Source organism: Mirounga leonina, unplaced genomic scaffold (genome assembly GCF_011800145.1).
Source record: "Mirounga leonina isolate KUSES-001 unplaced genomic scaffold, KU_Mleo_1.0 Mir_129, whole genome shotgun sequence".
Lineage (NCBI taxonomy): Eukaryota > Metazoa > Chordata > Mammalia > Carnivora > Phocidae > Mirounga > Mirounga leonina.
Window position 1 is genome coordinate 15,933,785 of NW_023270323.1, and position 17,167 is coordinate 15,950,951.

At 39.6% G+C, this 17,167-nt stretch overlaps 1 protein-coding gene across 7 annotated transcripts in view; it reads left to right on the forward strand.

Moving 5' to 3' along the window:
- The window catches only part of RASGEF1B (RasGEF domain family member 1B), a 555,855-nt gene that overhangs the window by 500,703 nt on the left and 37,985 nt on the right, over positions 1-17,167 (forward strand). For 2 of the 7 annotated variants that reach the window (XM_035004693.1, XM_035004690.1), the window contains exon 1: positions 17,029-17,164. The exons of the other annotated variants lie outside the window; for them this stretch is intronic. The gene's annotated coding sequence lies outside the window, so the exon portion shown is untranslated. Of the gene's footprint in view, positions 1-17,028; positions 17,165-17,167 lie in introns of those variants that run through there. 7 annotated transcript variants of the gene reach the window in all.

Below are 17,167 nucleotides of genomic sequence, written 5' to 3' on the forward strand. Positions count from 1 at the left end.
GACTGGACTCCGTGGGAACCAAACCGGGGGCTGAAAGGGCGGGGCAGCGACAGTCTAGACCTCGCTTGGCCAGGGAGGTGGCTCTGGTCGATCCCCCCGGGGTCCCCCCCCCACCGCCCTTCCTGGTCGCCCCAGCTTCCTGTCCCTGCCGCCAGCTGAAGTGGTGTGGAGTTGGGATTCGGGAGAAGAGTGTGCTCATGTCCACGTCGGCACAACCCCCCACGAGCGCCCCGCCTCCCTGCCGGTCCTGCGGTGGATTCACCGACTGCCAGGGTACGTAGGGACCTCCAGCCCTTGAACACTAGTCGCGCACGGGGCTCCCGGCCCTTTGAAGTGTCCCGTGACCCTTTGAAGTGCTCTCCTCAAGGGGGCAGAGGCAGATTTCTGTCTGAAAAATGTGGGATCACTGAACTCATCCCCGAGGGATTCTTCCAGGGACACCTCACATTGCAGGAAGGAGTCAATACGTTTCTATCAACTTACCTCACAGCTTTCCTTCTTTTCTGAAGCAGAGAGTCATCGGGCTGGAAGCTCTCTGTGGCCCACATATTAGCTCTGAAACATCTTTCCTCAGGAGAGCTAGAGGTTCTCCACCCCCACCCTCACCGTCCTTGTCCTAACCCACCCAGGTGAAGTCAGTCCAACCCTCTCTCCTACATGCTGCAATAGTAAGCGCTGGGTGAAAGAGCGTGCAAATCAATCAATCCAATGACTAATGCTGGAAGAAATATTTAAAACCACAGAAAAATATGCTATCAGCCAGACATAAGCAATTTCATGACAAAATCCTGAGGTGTCAGAAAAAACATGAACGAAGCATTAGGTTTCCTGTATGCGTTTATTTTCCCATTTGGTTACTTACAATATACTGCTCATTTTACTGAAGAACTCTATTTTTAAAAAATTAAAATCCATAGCATTTTCAAATTATTTTCTTTTTCTCCCCTCTCCTTTCCACATTTATGATTGCTAAAGCTATTATTCTAAATCTTTATATTTCCTATCTCCTATTCTCTAAGTGGATATGGATCACAGAGTAATGAGAAAATTAAAAATAACAAAGCCAATAACTATCATTAATTAAGTAGTTACTAATTGCTGGGATAATGCCTCGAACCCTTGCCCCTATGTTTCAGGTGAGGATTAAGGCTTAGAAATGTTAAACAACTCAAGGTCTCTTGTTTTGCAATCCCAGCTCAAAGGCCAAAGTTCCTCAGGACCTGCCCAGGACTAGGACAGATGCCTCTTTAAATATACATAGAATCTTATAACATCTTGTACATTTCCTTCATCCTTCTTATGAAAGTTTGTAATTTCACATTTTTTGTGTCATTATTTGATAAATATTTCTCCCCTGCCCCCAGACTCTCAGTTGGAGCATAGCAGAAACCACATCCAATTTTGCTATTACTGAGCCTGATATATAGTAGGATTATAATATTGAATGAATGAATATCGGAATGACTTACTTAATGAATAAATGAGTTCTTACCTGTCCAACCCCAGAAATCCAGGGTTTTAGTGTAGGCACTAAGATTGCTATTTTAATGAGGGCCTAGGCGACAGAATATGCAAAGTGCCATATAATATACAACATTAAGTCCTGCTAACTGAACTGCCTGGGTTTAAGCTCCAGCTCCAACGGTGGCTCTTTCAGGCTGTTTGATCTTGGGCACATTACTTGATCTCTCTGTGTCTCAGTTTCCTAATGTGCAGAATGGAGGAAATAATAGAACTCACCTTATGTAGTTATGAGCATTAAATGAATGCGTAACCTCTCAGAAGAGCACACAGTACTTAGAAAGTCCTGTATATGTGTTAGATATTATCACTACTCAGGAATTTATTACGCATGGAAAAAAAAAATACCCCAGGCTAATTTCATTCAAAGAGTCCTATGTGATAGTATTTATTCATTGATTCAAACCCCCTGATCTGGTCCTTCTTAAAAGAGCGTCCTGATGGTGTTACTCTCAAAGAAGTGGCCCCAGGTTTTTTCACTCTCAAGCAGAAAACACCCAGCGTGAGTCCATCTGGAAGTTTCTACTAATATTTCACCCCAAAGGTTCAGAAAGAAAATATTTAGCAAAGATAAGTTATTTTTAAATTTTGAGCATACATAATAAATATATATTTTTAAATATCTACTACCCTCCCATGGGGCCCACATCCTCCATAATAGTTATCAGTAACTGTGGAATGAGGCAGCATAGTCAACGGTCTGACCCAGAGGCCCTCAGTCCCAGATTTCATCACTGCCCTGTGCCTTATTGGCCAGTAGTCCTTAACTACTTCTTGTCTTGTTTCCTCAACTGGAAGATGGAGAGGACTTTAGATCGTTGTAATGGTTAAATGAGATCAAGTTCTTAAGACCCTTTTAAGTCAGAAATGCTTAGTACAAGTGGGTTTCCTGTTACCTCCTGCCTTCTTATTTTCCTTTTTATGACTCCACACCCAGAACTTAACCAATACTCTTTTATCCTTCTGTGCCTTCTCTGATCATTTTTTCATTGTTTCTCCAGCCTTCCTATGACCAGGGTCATCAAGTGGCCCTTTGCCCCTTCCCATTTTCCAGGTATTCTCAAGGCTCAAAGTAATAGTAGTGGAGTCATAGAAGAGTGAGGCATTCAATCAAAACACTGAGTGGGAATTTGTCTCCAGTTCTGCTTCCAGCTGGCTACTTGCCTTGGAGCAAGTTATTTAAACTTTCTGGCTTTCTTTGTGCTCATCTGTAAAAGTGAGACTAATTCTCCATGATGTGTATTTTGGAATCATGTTCTCCTTCATCTGCCCTATCTGTTTGTATCTGTGTCATAACAGCGGTCACAATAGTACTATTTTCAATTTACAATTTTCCAAGTCTTTCCTATTTATTGTATTATTTGGTCCCCATATCAAAATGGTGAGGTATTCCAGTTAGGCTCTCACCCCATTTCCAGATAAGGAAATTGGCCAAGACAGAGGAGGATATATGATTTGGCAACATGACAGAGACCCTAGAACCCAGACGTATTTTACTGTGGCCTGTCAGGCTTTCCTGGTCCACATGCTGTATGCATGGCATGGGGCAAAGCGCTAGCCATACAGCAACAGTCCCACAGGTTTTTGTAATAGAACACCCACACAGACACAACTGATAACTGGAAGTCATAGATGGAAGAACCTAATGAATAAACCACAATTCCCTTTCATCTTGTTGTCTGTGAAGAAAGAATCCCTTTTTCCTAGATGGAATTCCCCATCACTGTGGGAGATAGCCCCATCTCTCGTGGATCCCATGAAGAGCTCCATGAGAGAAAGAGGTTCATTTTACTTTGACATCATTACTTCAACTTTATGTAAGCACTAGCCTTGGGATGGATGTCTCTCAACTCTGGTCTGTTTGGACTTTAAATAGTGCATGTTTTAATGTATTCTAAAATGTTGACCTTCTGCAGAGCGACAAAAATCAAAATTGGAAATTATCTTGGTAAGTTTTCTTCTGAATCCATGGTTTAGGTCTGGGTGTATGAGAAGTACGCAGAGTTTCAGTTTCATTTTTAGTGAAATTGAGACATAATGGGATTTACTCTGAGACTTCACAACAAGACTAAGAGCTATAAGAATATCTGGATTATTTTCTATTTTTTTTTTAAACTACATTTTCCTAGGACTTTTGACAAGGCTTTTAGGAATATTTAAGTTTTTGAATATGTCACGCATTCACACAGTTTAAACATGATAAAGTGTGAAAAGGTGCCTGTCGTGTAAGAAGTTTCCTTCCTGTCTGTCCCTCTTGCTGTGTTCCGCCTACTAGCTCCCATCTCCTCCCTAAATAGCTAACCACCATCAGTTCCTTGTTTATCCGCTCGCAGATTTTTTTCACATAAGAAATAATACCGTACAAATATATATGCCTTCTTGTTTTATCCTTTAATATACATTATGGCATACACTACAGAACAACCTGTACCTTCTTTCACTAAGCATTATGTATTAGTACATAGTTTCCTTATTATTTTCTATTATACTTGCAAACTGTTTGATTCTGTGAATGTGTCAGAACTTATTTATCCAGTTCTCTAATGATGGACAGTTAGTTACTTCTGATCTTTTACTTGAGGAAACCGAATAGCTTGGTTCATGTGTTATTTCACGTAACGAATGGAGTGTATCTTTAGGATGATTTTCCTTAGCCCCTATGGTAGATCCAAAGGTATGTGCATTTGTAATCTTCCACAACAGTGGATTTTTATTAATCTGATGAGTTAAAGAAAAAGATATCTCGTGTAGTTTTAATTTACATTTTTGTAAATATGAGTCAGATTGAGCATTTTTCCTTGGGGTAAAAGCCTTTTCAGATACAAACTTGTGTGTTCAATCCTTTGCCGAGTTTCTCTTGGTTGTTGAGGATTTTCATTTAGTGCAAGTACAGTAAATAAGTGTATATTTACTATTTTCCAAGTTTGCTATGGGATAGGCTTTTCTTTTAGGAAAAAGTGACCATTCTTATCTCCTTTGTATTTAAAGTTACAGATGGTTAGTTTTGGCAAACCCTAACAAGTCATGCATCTTTTTATTCTGTTTTTAAGATTTGGCCAAAGTTGAATTTGAACAAATAGAAGTATAACTATACCCAAAGTCCTTCGCTTTCTGCCGCATATGGTTGAAATTTGCTCAATATATTTTGAAAAAAACAATTACAACCCAGACAAAATCCCAGTCTTTCTTCCTCCGTAAGTAATTTTAGAATCATTTCACCAGTCCTTATAATAAGAACTGGAAGAACTGATATTGTGAAAAGAAAAAAAATGGAATTGTCTGCAACAGAACCAATCTAACAGTATAGCTAAATGATTGTTCTTGTTTCCTCTCTTAAATGTTTGAAAATTATTCTTTTTCTAATGATATATAGTTTTCAGAGATTTGAAAAATAGTGGCATGTTCTGATATGGCTGAACATGCTATAAAATTAACCTCTTGACTTCATAGTGCACTAATTAGAAGAAAAGGGAAAGCTAGAGTATGAAAGGGGGATTAGGTTGCCTATGCGCTGAATATTAATGAACTGATTGATGCAGAATGTATTATTGAGCAGCTGTTATGAGCCAGGCATTCTACTAGACACTGAGAATGTGTATTAGTAAATAAGAAGGGCATGCCCCTTGCCTTCTCAGAGCTGGTATTCTAAACCAGTCCCTCTTTATCCTGATTACAATGAGAGTCACTTGGGGAAGTTTCACAACAATCTAATGAATGGGCCTGTGACAAGAAACTCTAAGGATGCAAGTCGGGAACAAATATTTTTTAAAACTCCCCAGATGACTCTAAGTGAAGCTAGAGTGGAAAACCACTGGTGTAGCCATACCCTGGAGATGCCTACAAAACCACAAAGTATTTTGAAGAGGAAGTGGTCATGGAAATTTTGATATGATGTAATATGAACTACATAGCGTCGACTTTGAAGCATTTTTGGCACAATGTTTATTTAACTTAAAAAGCAGTAAAGCCTTAAGACCAGCATTCCAATTTAAAGATAACTTGGAAGATAGAAGAACAGGTTAAATGGCACCCAGGGAAAACATTGGCCAAATCCAGACTGTTGTACTTTCTCTAAGATGAATGGCCTGGTTTCTTCCAAAAAGGCAATGTCAAGAAAAGCAGAGAGGGCTGGGAGTGAGGTGGAGATGGATATAGCTTAACAGAGAATAAAGAAACAACAACTAAATATAACACCTTGATTACATCCTTGTTCAAAAAATCTTTGGGAATAATTTTTGTGGACAATTTAGGAAACTTAAATATATACTAGAAATTAGATGATATTAGTTAATATGGTTGATTTTTGATAGGTGCCAGATATATCATTATCTATGTACAAGAATGTCCTTATTTTTAGATGCATGCTAAAGTATGTAAGGGTATCAGCAACTTTCAAGTGGTTTTTCAACAGAAAATGAAAGCACACGTATAGATAAGCAAATACAGTCCTACTTTTTAAAGGAGTTTGAAAGAGGCTGAGGTATTAAAGATGAGAAAGCCTGCTGCATAGTGTTAATAATTATATTTAATTAACTACCATTTATTGAGTTTTATGTGCCAGATACTGTACTAATGACTTTATATGCAGGATATTAGTTGCTTTTTAAAACAAGCATTGCTATTATTTTAATTTTACAAATGAGAAAACCGAAGCTTGTAATAAGTAAACAACTTAAGTTCACACTGAGCCAGAATTTGAACCAAGTTCTTCCTGTTTCCATTATGGGTGATCTTGATTATTAGGCAGCATAGCCCTGCCTCCAAATGGTACTGTAACCACTTATGTGGTCATGGAAAACACACAAGCTATGGACTTACTTCCAGTACAAGAGTCATTACACTGCAAATCCATCTGATGTTTATATGTCTGCTTTTTGGACTGTGTCCTCCTTGTCATACAGAGACCACAGTTAGGCTGACCTGGGTCTAAATCTTGAAACTGTCATTTATTGGACGTTTGTTCTTAGGCAACTTTTTAAAAAGCTTCCCTCAGTTTCAGTTCCTCTTCTAGGAACTGAAGCCTCTTTATAGGATGTTATGCAGATTAAATAAATATATAGAGAAAGCACTTAGCACAATCCCTGGCATGTAGTAAATGCTTAATAAATGTTAGTCACCCATCCCCCAGCTTTTTAAAAATTTAATTTGAATGGCTATAAATGACTCCTGCTTATGCAGAAAAACACCTGCTGCTCAAAGTGATTGCCAATGCTGGATCCTGCAATCATTAACTATCGATTTGGCATCAGGGACCATGGCTTTGAATCCCTAAAACTTACAACAGGAGAACTCAGCTAGTATACACAAATATGTGTTTGTTATCAGTATGATAGTCATTATGATTCATGTATTAAGGCTGTGAGGTTTTTTGTTTTTTTTTTTAAAGATTTTTATTTATTTATTTGACAGAGAGAGACAGCGAGAGAGGGAACACAAGCAGGGGGAGTGGGAGAGGGAGAAGCAGGCTTCCCGCCGAGCAGGGAGCCCGATGTGGGGCTCGATCCCAGGACCTTGGGACCATGACCTGAGCCGAAGGCAGACGCCCAACGACTGAGCCACCCAGGCGCCCCTAAGGCTGTGAGTTTATTAGACCTCTGCCTTCTTTTAATTAGTAACACCACAGCCCACCGATAGAAGCACGTCATCATAAAGCTGAAGACAAAACCATGAGCTACATCCATCCTCGACTTAGGTGGCTGAGTACCTAACTTCTTCTGAGCTAAGACGTGGGCACAGAACAAAAGAAAGTGTTCAAAAATCTCTCTTGGAGCCAGCAGGCACACACTGGTTCAGAATAGCCCTAGCATGAAACTTAAAGGTGTTCCATGGCCCATAGGATCTGCAACTCCATCTACTTTATGGACAGGCCAGCTGAAAAAAGGGGAAATTTTAGGGAAAGTTTATTTGGGGAACTACATAGTAGGTCAAGAGGTAGCAATATTCTCACTTACTTATTCAATAGATATCGAACACCTACTATACACCAAGTATTGCTGTGGGCATTGATTGGTGTTATAGATAAGGTCTTTGTTTACATGTACTTTTTATCTAATTATTCTACTAAAATGTTTATTCCAAATTTAATTCTAGTAGTAATTACATAAATGGATAAATAAGGTGATTTTAGAGAGTGCCAATATGATCCTAAGGGTTCCTTGAAGGGACTCTTCATTCTTAGAAATGACCTAGAACTAAACTATACTGACAATATTCATGACTGACTCCTTGTCCTACAGGTCTTGCTTCCAGAGAAGCCTTCCTTGACCCCCTCTGAGAAGGGTCCCGCAGCTGTTCTCCATCCCAGTAATGACCGCCATCTGTGATGATTGGTTGTTTATTTATTTCCTTGTTTTAAGTCTGTCTTGCCCACCTGGAGGGAGGCCCCATGACAGACAGAGGGAACCTTGTCTGTTTTGTTCTCATTGGGTTCCCAATATGTTTTCCAGGGCCTGGCCCATGGAAGTTTCTCTTTTCGGTAAATAACTGTGGAATTAGGGCAACTGCCCATCCCAATTTGTCCGGAGCTGAAGATCTGCCCAAAACATGTGGTTTTCAGTGCTAAAACCAGCACAATCCCAAGTGAATTGGAGTGGTCAGGTCACCCCACATGGAATGCGTATCCTTCGGATAAGAAATTAGTCCCAGACCTTCCATTATTGAAGTCGAATCTCAGATCTCATAAACCAGACCCAGAGCAGAGGTGTCACTATGCCATGATACAGCTACAGTCACTGCCTCTAGTGTAGGCCAAGCCTCAGGGATGAATGAAAGAGGATGCCCAGGGACTCTTTCAAACATCACAATCACTAATAATGCAGACATTGAACTCCAGGGAAAGGATATGCCCACAGTCATAAGGTCAGTGGGGTTAGGTCAAGTCTATCACTTCTGGTCCTCTTCAAGCCTCTTGCCTGACTGCTGAGTTATCCAGATGGAACTAGTCTAAAAGCTAACAAAAACTTAATATGAAGTAGCATTTGACAGTGGGAAAACACCTCTGAAATCATGTCATCCAATCCCCTCACATTTTACAGTTGAGGAAACTCAGAATCTGAGTGTCAACTTCCTTGGTGGAGAGCCAAGTTTTATAGGATCTTCTTTCTTTGTTCCCACACAGACTAGGGTCCCTTTGAAATATTGGTCACTGCTCTTGCTCTCTAGGTGAGAAAATGTGTCCCTTCCATTGTTTGCTCTCAACGAGCTGTCCTGTTTTGCATTTCTTTCCTCATTGTGTGTGCTCTGGAACAAGTTCTGCTAGCCTTTTTTGCAAATGACTTATTTCAATATACTGGTTGTTTCTCCTCAAAAGAATTCCTGTTTAACAGGTTCAAATATTCCCTCATGCCCTAAAAACTTCTGTAAAAATTTCTGGGCCTAATCGGCATCTAACTTGTCAGGTGAGATGTTCCTGGAGTTTATGTCATTGAGATACACTTTAAAGGACTGGTTCCAGCATTATATATGGGTTTTTCCTTACCAAAGGAAAGACACAGATAAAAATTCACATTTATTTTTATTTTTTTTGTGTTGTGAATCAAAAAATGACAGTATGTCTGCCATTAGCCTTCATGTGAGAGTGGGGGCAGGGCTAACCCAAATCGCATCTCTTTAGAGATATTTTCAAAACAGTATGTCCTAGTTCAACTATTTTGGGAAAAAATACAACTTGTTAGTATTTTAGACGTTAGAAAGTTTGGATTCACAACTGCCTTTTATAATATCTGGTGTTTAACTTTTAACTTAGGAAGGAAGAGCATTTCAAAAAAAGTTTATGAGTTCTGAAAAAACACAACAAAACAGAACAACTTAAGACAAATGTTTTATTTATCTGGGGAAACTTTATTCAAACTGAGGCATTTTATTTGGCCCTCTGTTATAAATTTCTTGCTGTGACAGGTATGAAGTTCATACCTCCATAAAGAAGGCCTTGGTCTTTCTCAGGCTTATTTCCTTACAAGCTTTCTCTTAGGAGATAATCTCTTTGAAATCACTGAGCAATAGTCTGGGCCAGAGAATGCCTCTTTTCTTCCAATCTCCCCAAACTCCACCTCTACAAGCAACAGCTATGTCCTTCCGCCCCACTGACTCATCCGAACACATCTCCAAACATATACTTTGACTCTCTCAACAGACCTGACGTAAATGGACCATTCCATGAATAGGGAGACATGTCCATATATTCAACCTCCATTTTCCTTTAGTTCTTGACCACTCTTCAGAGACAGCTAATCGGAGACAATTATGTGAGTAATTGTAGATTCTAAAATTATCACTAGTTAATTCCAGGCCCTGGAAATGTTAATCGTATGCTAGTGGTGTTAGTCTGGGGGAGATTTGACTTTAAAGCAGGTCTCAGTCAAGAATCAAAGCTCTTTTTTGTGTATACTCACAATATGCATCACTGTCTGAGAGGGGATACATGCGACCACACCAAAGAGCAAGAGGAAGCTAATTTTGATAAACTATGTGAGATGTATAACATTCTTTAACAAACCTTTCACACATTATACTTTTGTATGGTGAGACCAAATAAAACTCTCTGCACTTTTGATTGACAGACATACTTTATAAATGGGATTAATCCGTGAGCAGAACAAGGTAAAACAGTAATGTCGCCAGTATAGATTGCCTTAAAACGTAAACTTTAAATATAGAAGTTTAAGGTTATGCAGGACAGCTATATGAAACTACCCAGCTGTAATTATAAAAATTTGGGTTTTTTTTTTGAAATTTACAAAATTTTTAAAAAGTATGAACACTTGTGCACCCACCACCCACTAATGATAATGTTTTGTCATATCTGCTCTATGTCTTTCTTTATGAAATTATCAAACACTACACAAAAAATTGAAGCCCCCTTTGCCTCCATCCCAGTCCCACCTGCACCCCTTCTCAGAGACAACTGTTCTTTCTAATTCGCTAATGAAATACAATTAAACTATATGATCTGCTCCATTTGTTTTTGCGCAGCAAATGTATTTAACATTATGTTTTCCATAGCAATATATAAACATATACACAGAAATGCTGGTTTTCCAATGGAAATAATATTATTTAAGTGTCAAAATAAATATTTGGATATTTTACCAAATTAAACCTCACAGAATTATCTAGAAATCACAACAATGCTGTAATACTTTTTAAAAATGGTATCATCTTATTAAAATCAATTATTTTAGTAGATGAAAGAGAAAATACGCTAGGTATATGTTTTCATGGTGATAACAGTAAATGTTTATTAGAGAAGCTTTTTTGATCAACATAATTTCTTGAATATACTTTATGACGTCTGATGAATAGTTGATGCCATGGTTACTTTAATGATAAAGCAACTGAGAGTTTACTATTTTACTATGTTGAATATTAAATAAGATAAATGGTATTAGCAATATTTAGAGAATTCTAATGAAAAGTACTAGCAGCATCTAGAGAATTCTCCTTTATCATTTCATCAAGAAATATTTAATATCTTGAGAGTATTTGTCATCAGTATTTGAAAACAAATTGTACCTTCTACAGTGTCATAGTAGCTCCATAGATGTCAGCCCTGCAGAAATAATTAGGAAATAAAATCATGTAGTTTTTGAAGTTTTGGGCTTATCATCCAGGCTCTTTGGCTTACATAACTTTGCTATTATCTTGTTGGATGGCCTTGGAAAGATCATTTAATCTCTCTACAATTCAATTTCCTTTCAAAAATGCTTTGGTTGGTGGCATGGGGGTGGGGAAAGATTAAAAGAGATGGTCATTAATATTTCTACCAGTTCTAAAATTTTATTATTCTATTATTCATTTTTTCCCTTCCCACTCAATGTTCTAGGACATAGATTGGTAATTAGTCAAAACTGAGGGGATCTTCTAGCAAAGTAATCAGACTTAACATTAAAGGCTGTAAGAATTTGAAACAGAAAACCTTATCTTAATTCATTTAAGATCAATTTATTCACAAGAAAGCAGACAAAAACCACTAGAAAGAGAAAGCAGAAATAGAGAAATACATTTATATTTACTATTTGCTATAAAGATTTTATAGGATGAATACTTACCTACACAAATTCATGTTAAACAATGTTGGAGTTACACTCAAAACAGCATTACATTTTGTCAAAATGATGCATGTTTAAGGTTATGAAATATTTCTTTGTGCAGAAAAAAATAAGTCACTATGCAATATATAACCAATGAAGATGATGAGATTGTCTCATAACCTTATGATCAGGCCAAGTTATATTATTTCTCAATATCAATATCCCTCCTGAGGATATTACAAATAATTACTTTGTATGAGTAAATAAGAATTGGCAAATGAGTGAAACAGTAATGCTGGTGAAAAATAATAACTTTGCCTTTCAGCAGTTCTTATCTAGCATAAACGAGATCCATTAATTTTTTACATCTCCCTGGGGGATTTTGAAAACCTACTATATCTGTTGTGGAATTTCCCATGGGGTCATTACATTCTTTTGTACAACTTAAGGTCTGAGAGATAAAAAGTGGTGGTGATAGAGAATCACATGGGTCTGTGGAAGAGACTTCCCTGGAGTTATCTTTTTTAGTCAGTTCCTTTGTCCTTAGGAGTATCTTCTTAGCAAGTTTAAATGAATAACTATCTGTAATATTTTTAGTGATCCCAGGAAAGAGAAATATATGCCTCTGTAATGAAACCGTCAGGATTAAATGACCCTCACAGACCCAATGCTCTCCCTAAATGAGATAGTGGCTGTGAAAAAACATTGTAAACTATAATAAATGTTGGGAATTACTATTGCGATGATCATTCCAAGACTGACCCAAGCATGTGTTTCATCACAAAAATTCCTTCTAAATGGCAGGGCTATAAAAGTGTTCATGCAGTTGGGCAGGGACTCAAGATCTTCAATATCTAAATCTTCATGTCCGGCCTTCATCATCCTTCCCTCAGGTTCCAGGGAAATGCAGGTACACAGGTCAATGCCAAACACATACACACTTTTCATTACTATGAAATTCTAGTGTGGTCCCCTAGTGAGCTAGGTTGGCCCATAGACAGAATTCCTTTCATTCAGGGTAGAAGCAGGAAGAGGGCATGGCACCAAAGCATGCCAAGCAGCCTCCTTCGGCCTTTCACTCGAGGCTCTCAGGTGCTAAGGAAAGGGAAGCCCAGGAGAAGCCCACTGAATAGCAAGGGGAAGACAAGGAGTTTTCTCTACGGTCTAGAGCTGGGCTGATCTAACTGGCCTGTCCAACATCTTGCACAGTAATCAACATAACCATTGCAGCCCTGTGGGAAAGAGTCCAAAGAGAGGGGATCCCAATAAAATGAGTCCTGTGGCTCCAGAATATTTTTGTCTTGACTTAGCCATATCACCATAGTATTTCCTCATCCCATGTAAAAGGGGTGGGGCCGGAAGTGGAATAGCTATATTTCATATTAACAGACCTTGCTTAGGAACTGTTAAGCGATTTTCTCAAAATTGCATTTGGTCATTCTTCGTGTTTTTGCTTTATAAAATTCTCATGAATCTTTTGTTAAAATACAAGACAGGCAATGTACATCGTACTTAGTCAGTTTGTCTTCCTTGGATTTGAAAGTGAGAAGGCCATGGTTGTGGTGTAGATTAACTGTTGATTAAGTAGGGTGATTGGTGCCTATGTTTTCTTACCTGTATAAGCTTGGACTAAAATGCCTTATGCTTAAACTGTTCATCTCCATATTCCAGAGTGACACGGAGAAAATAAATGAAAGAGAAAATGTCAAAGTGTTTTGGAGAGTTACTTGGCCATTTCACAAGGCCTTTTAAGATCCAGAGAGAGGGAATTCAATGCTGAAAAAGGCTGCTATTCCACCTTGGATATCTTTAATGTTTTTCTTACACTGAAGCTGTGATCCGTTCCCTTATTCTTTTCTCTCTTTAGTCCTATTTTGTGCTCTGGGGCCTCATTCGTCTTTCACAGGGCAAGTTTTACATATTTGAAGGCAGTTATGCTTTGTGAGATTTTCATTTAAAGTTTAAGTGTTTTAAGAAAATCTTAAACCGGGGCTCCTGTGTGGCTCAGTCGGTTGAGCATCTGACTTTTGATTTTGGCCCAGGTCATGATCTCAGGGTCCTGAGATCAAGCCCTGCGTTGGGCTCCATGCTCAGTGCAGAGTCTGCTTGAGTTTTTCACCCTTTGCTCCTCCCCCTGCTCTTTCTCTCTCTCTCTCAAATAAAAAAATAAATCCTTAAAAAAAAGAAAGTCATAAATCACAAATTAATATTGAACTTGTGTCTCGGACAAATAATAAACATTGCTTTCCAATGAAAACAACTCTAGCTTAAGTACATATATCTACTAGTTTTAACAACAATATCTTAGACATGTAAAATGAGTCAAATTAATGGTATATTTTTTCAGACGTTATTTCATAAATCTTACAGTCAGTAATTAAATCCATTTTATAGAGTAGAAAGACCAGAGCACTGGAATCAGAGAGACACAGGTTTAATTTATGGCTTCTTCAGCTATATGGCCGTGGCAAGTTACTTACCTTCCTAAGCATCATTCCTTCATCTCAGCAGTGGAGAAAATAGTACCTATCTCTCAGAGTTTTGTCAACTATCAAAGATAATGTAAGTAAAAAAAGTAACACCAATACAGTGAAATACTCAACAGAAGGTAAAAGGAGTGAACAACATCAACATATATCAACATGGATAGATGAGCAAAGTCAAAAGTTGGAGGGAACACATTGAGAAACAGAATCAGATGGATTGTACAATAACATTTAGGTAAATTACTCATGTGGTACTCACATAAAACAATACCATCATTGTGCATGAAAGGCGGATTGGAAAACACACTAAATACATTGTGAAAGAGTAAGTGCCTTTGGAATGGTGAAAACTAGAACTTTAGAGGGGAAATGAAAGAGACTAATAATATAAAATAAATATATTAAAATAATAAAATTTTAAAAAGAGTGTTAGACATGGATTAGTCATGATGATTGCTCTAATTTTGTGCACTTGAAGTCCAAGAGGAAAATAAGAGAAAAATATGTTTAGCACAGGGCCTGCCATATACTTGAAGCTCCATATAAGTGGCTATTTATTGAGTATCCTACTCAGCAGGGCTTTGTTTGCATCAATGTGACTGGTTTTATAGAGCTTACCAACATCTATAGGGATAAAAATTGAGCCAATGGAGTCAAAAGACCAGAAAGAAACTATGGGAAGCAGAACACCGAAGAAATATCTTTTCATGATAGAGAATAATTGATACCTAATCATCACAGCTTTTATGGAGTACTTACCATTTACTAGGCATTAATTAAGTCAGCCAATACATATTTATCGAGTGCCTATTGTGTTAGACACTGTTCTAGACACTGGAAATACAGCAGGAAATCAACAACTACAATGACGACAACAAACCCTGCTGTTTTGGAGCTTATATTCTAGCAAGGGGAGAGAGCAATAAGTAAAATATACAATATGTTAAATGGTGGTAAATCCTATAGAGGAAACAACAATGAAAGGAGGGAAGGATGCTGTGGAGAGGGGGTCAGGGAAGGCTACTCTGAGGGACATTGCTCCAAACCCACTTCATTTATTAACTCTTTTAATGGATCTTCTCAATATGCTGTGAAGAAGTTACTTTTATAAACTATGACTGTTGTTTTCATATGAGCAAACTGGGGCCCAGGGTCTCTTGTAAGGTTTGATAACTGGCTAAGCCATAGGACAGGATCAAAATTTGGGCCACCCAGCTCTGGAGCTGTCCCCATATGTATCACCTCTCATACAGGGAGCTGGAAGGGGCCGTGAGGGATCCACCAGAATGGGGAACAGGAATGTGGTTTGGTAAAACATTAAATCAATGCTATCACTGTGTCCATTTTGTATTTTGAGAATCTAAAATAAACATCTTTTGTTTCGGTGAGAAAACACTTAAGAAAGTAAAACAGGGCAAAATCTTCTGGGGTGGTGGGTGGGTGTACCCAGAGGTTATAAAGGATATGCTAAACATTTCCACTAAGAAATCCTGATTTACTCCAACCCTTTTAATTAATTGCTACAGACTCAGGAACCTCAGTATTGCACATGGCTTGCACAACCTCAGATGGCTTGTTTGTTACAGAACCAGGATGGAAAACTGAGCTTGAAAGACGAAACAACCAGCACAACCGCAACAGCTAGGCTGGGCAGCCTGAACCTCGGTGCCTCTCTGCATGGCGGACTCCCACCAAGCCTTTTGGGCTGCATGGTTTCTCCTTTAAACTGCAGAGAGGCTGAGTGATTTACTGAGTTGGAGATACCCATTTGCAGGAGAAAAGGAAAGAGTATAATTAGAGGAAGAGAAGTGAAAGGAGGCACAGATGAAGAAAATGAGGGGAAGAATCAGCTAAGAATAGGCAAGGTGAACTTGAAGATGACCATTTCCAGGCTAGGAAGGAGGAGGGAGAGAAGGAGGATGGAGCCAGGACAAAAAGGGTTCCTCTAGCTCAGTAATCCTAATTATAGTCCTATAAGACAGGTATGAATAGTGTTGTTTTTTATATATGGGAAAACTGAAGCTCAGAAAAGCTACTTTACTTACTCAAGGTCATGTAGCTAGCAAGAGCGTCTCCGGATGCTTCAATTTTTTTCTTTCCATGCGTCCCTTTCTTCCCTTGTTTCCATCGTTTCTTCCCTTCAGTCTCTTCTATTTGTACAAGGTGAAGTATTGAGGTTTTTGTCTTTTTTCTAAAATAGTTATCAAGTATCCAATGATAGAGTATGTGGTTACCATGACAACACAGCCTTTACTGAGGACTGGCCTCCCCGCCTTGCCTCCAGAGTCATATTTCACAGCACAGATTCCCTTCCTTCGTGCAACTTGTAAGAGCCGCAATTTTATATTTTGTTTGGGTGACCATTTGCTTAACGTTTGTCCTCCACCAGACGGGCTGTAAGCTTCAGAATAGCAGCGACCTGCCTACTTTTGCCTAGAGCATGCCCTCAGCGTTTTGCACAATGCCTAGCCGTCGGGCTCTGCGTAAATATTTGCTAAGCAGATGTTCTTGTGGTTTCTCTCAGCTCTCTTCTGAAAGTACATGGACAGTAACCTTTAGCTCATAATTATGTTAATAGATACTGTATAACGAGTCGGGCCGGTATTTACAGGTAGTACACAGGTAAATGAACACACGCACACACACACACACACACACACACATGACTTCACAAACAGCCCCGGGCAGGCGGACTCAGAAAGAAACGCACGCCCTCTGCGCCGGCCGAACCCACTCAGGTAAACACCGCTGCGCCGGGCTCGGCCGGCCTCCGCAGCGTGGGAGGGCACCCGGGCGACGGTGGCGGGGCCGGAGTCCCGGGCGCCCTGCGACGCGTGGGCGGGCCCCGGGCTCCGGAGGCGGTGGCGGCGTGGGCGGCGAGCTGCGCCGCGATTGGCTCGCGCCTGCCGGGGCGGGGCGGGGCTGGCGGCGGGAGGCGGGCACTCGGAGCGAAGGGGGTGTGCGCCGCGGCCGAGGCCGTAGTTTCAGTATAAACAAGGCACCCGACTGGTCGGGCGGATTTTTTTTTTTTCCGCCTCTTCGCGCGCGCTTTAGCTCCCTGTTCTCTGGTCGCGCTTGTGGGTGCGCGGCAAACAGCGGGGGAGCCGAGGACCCGGGGTCCGTCTGCAGGTG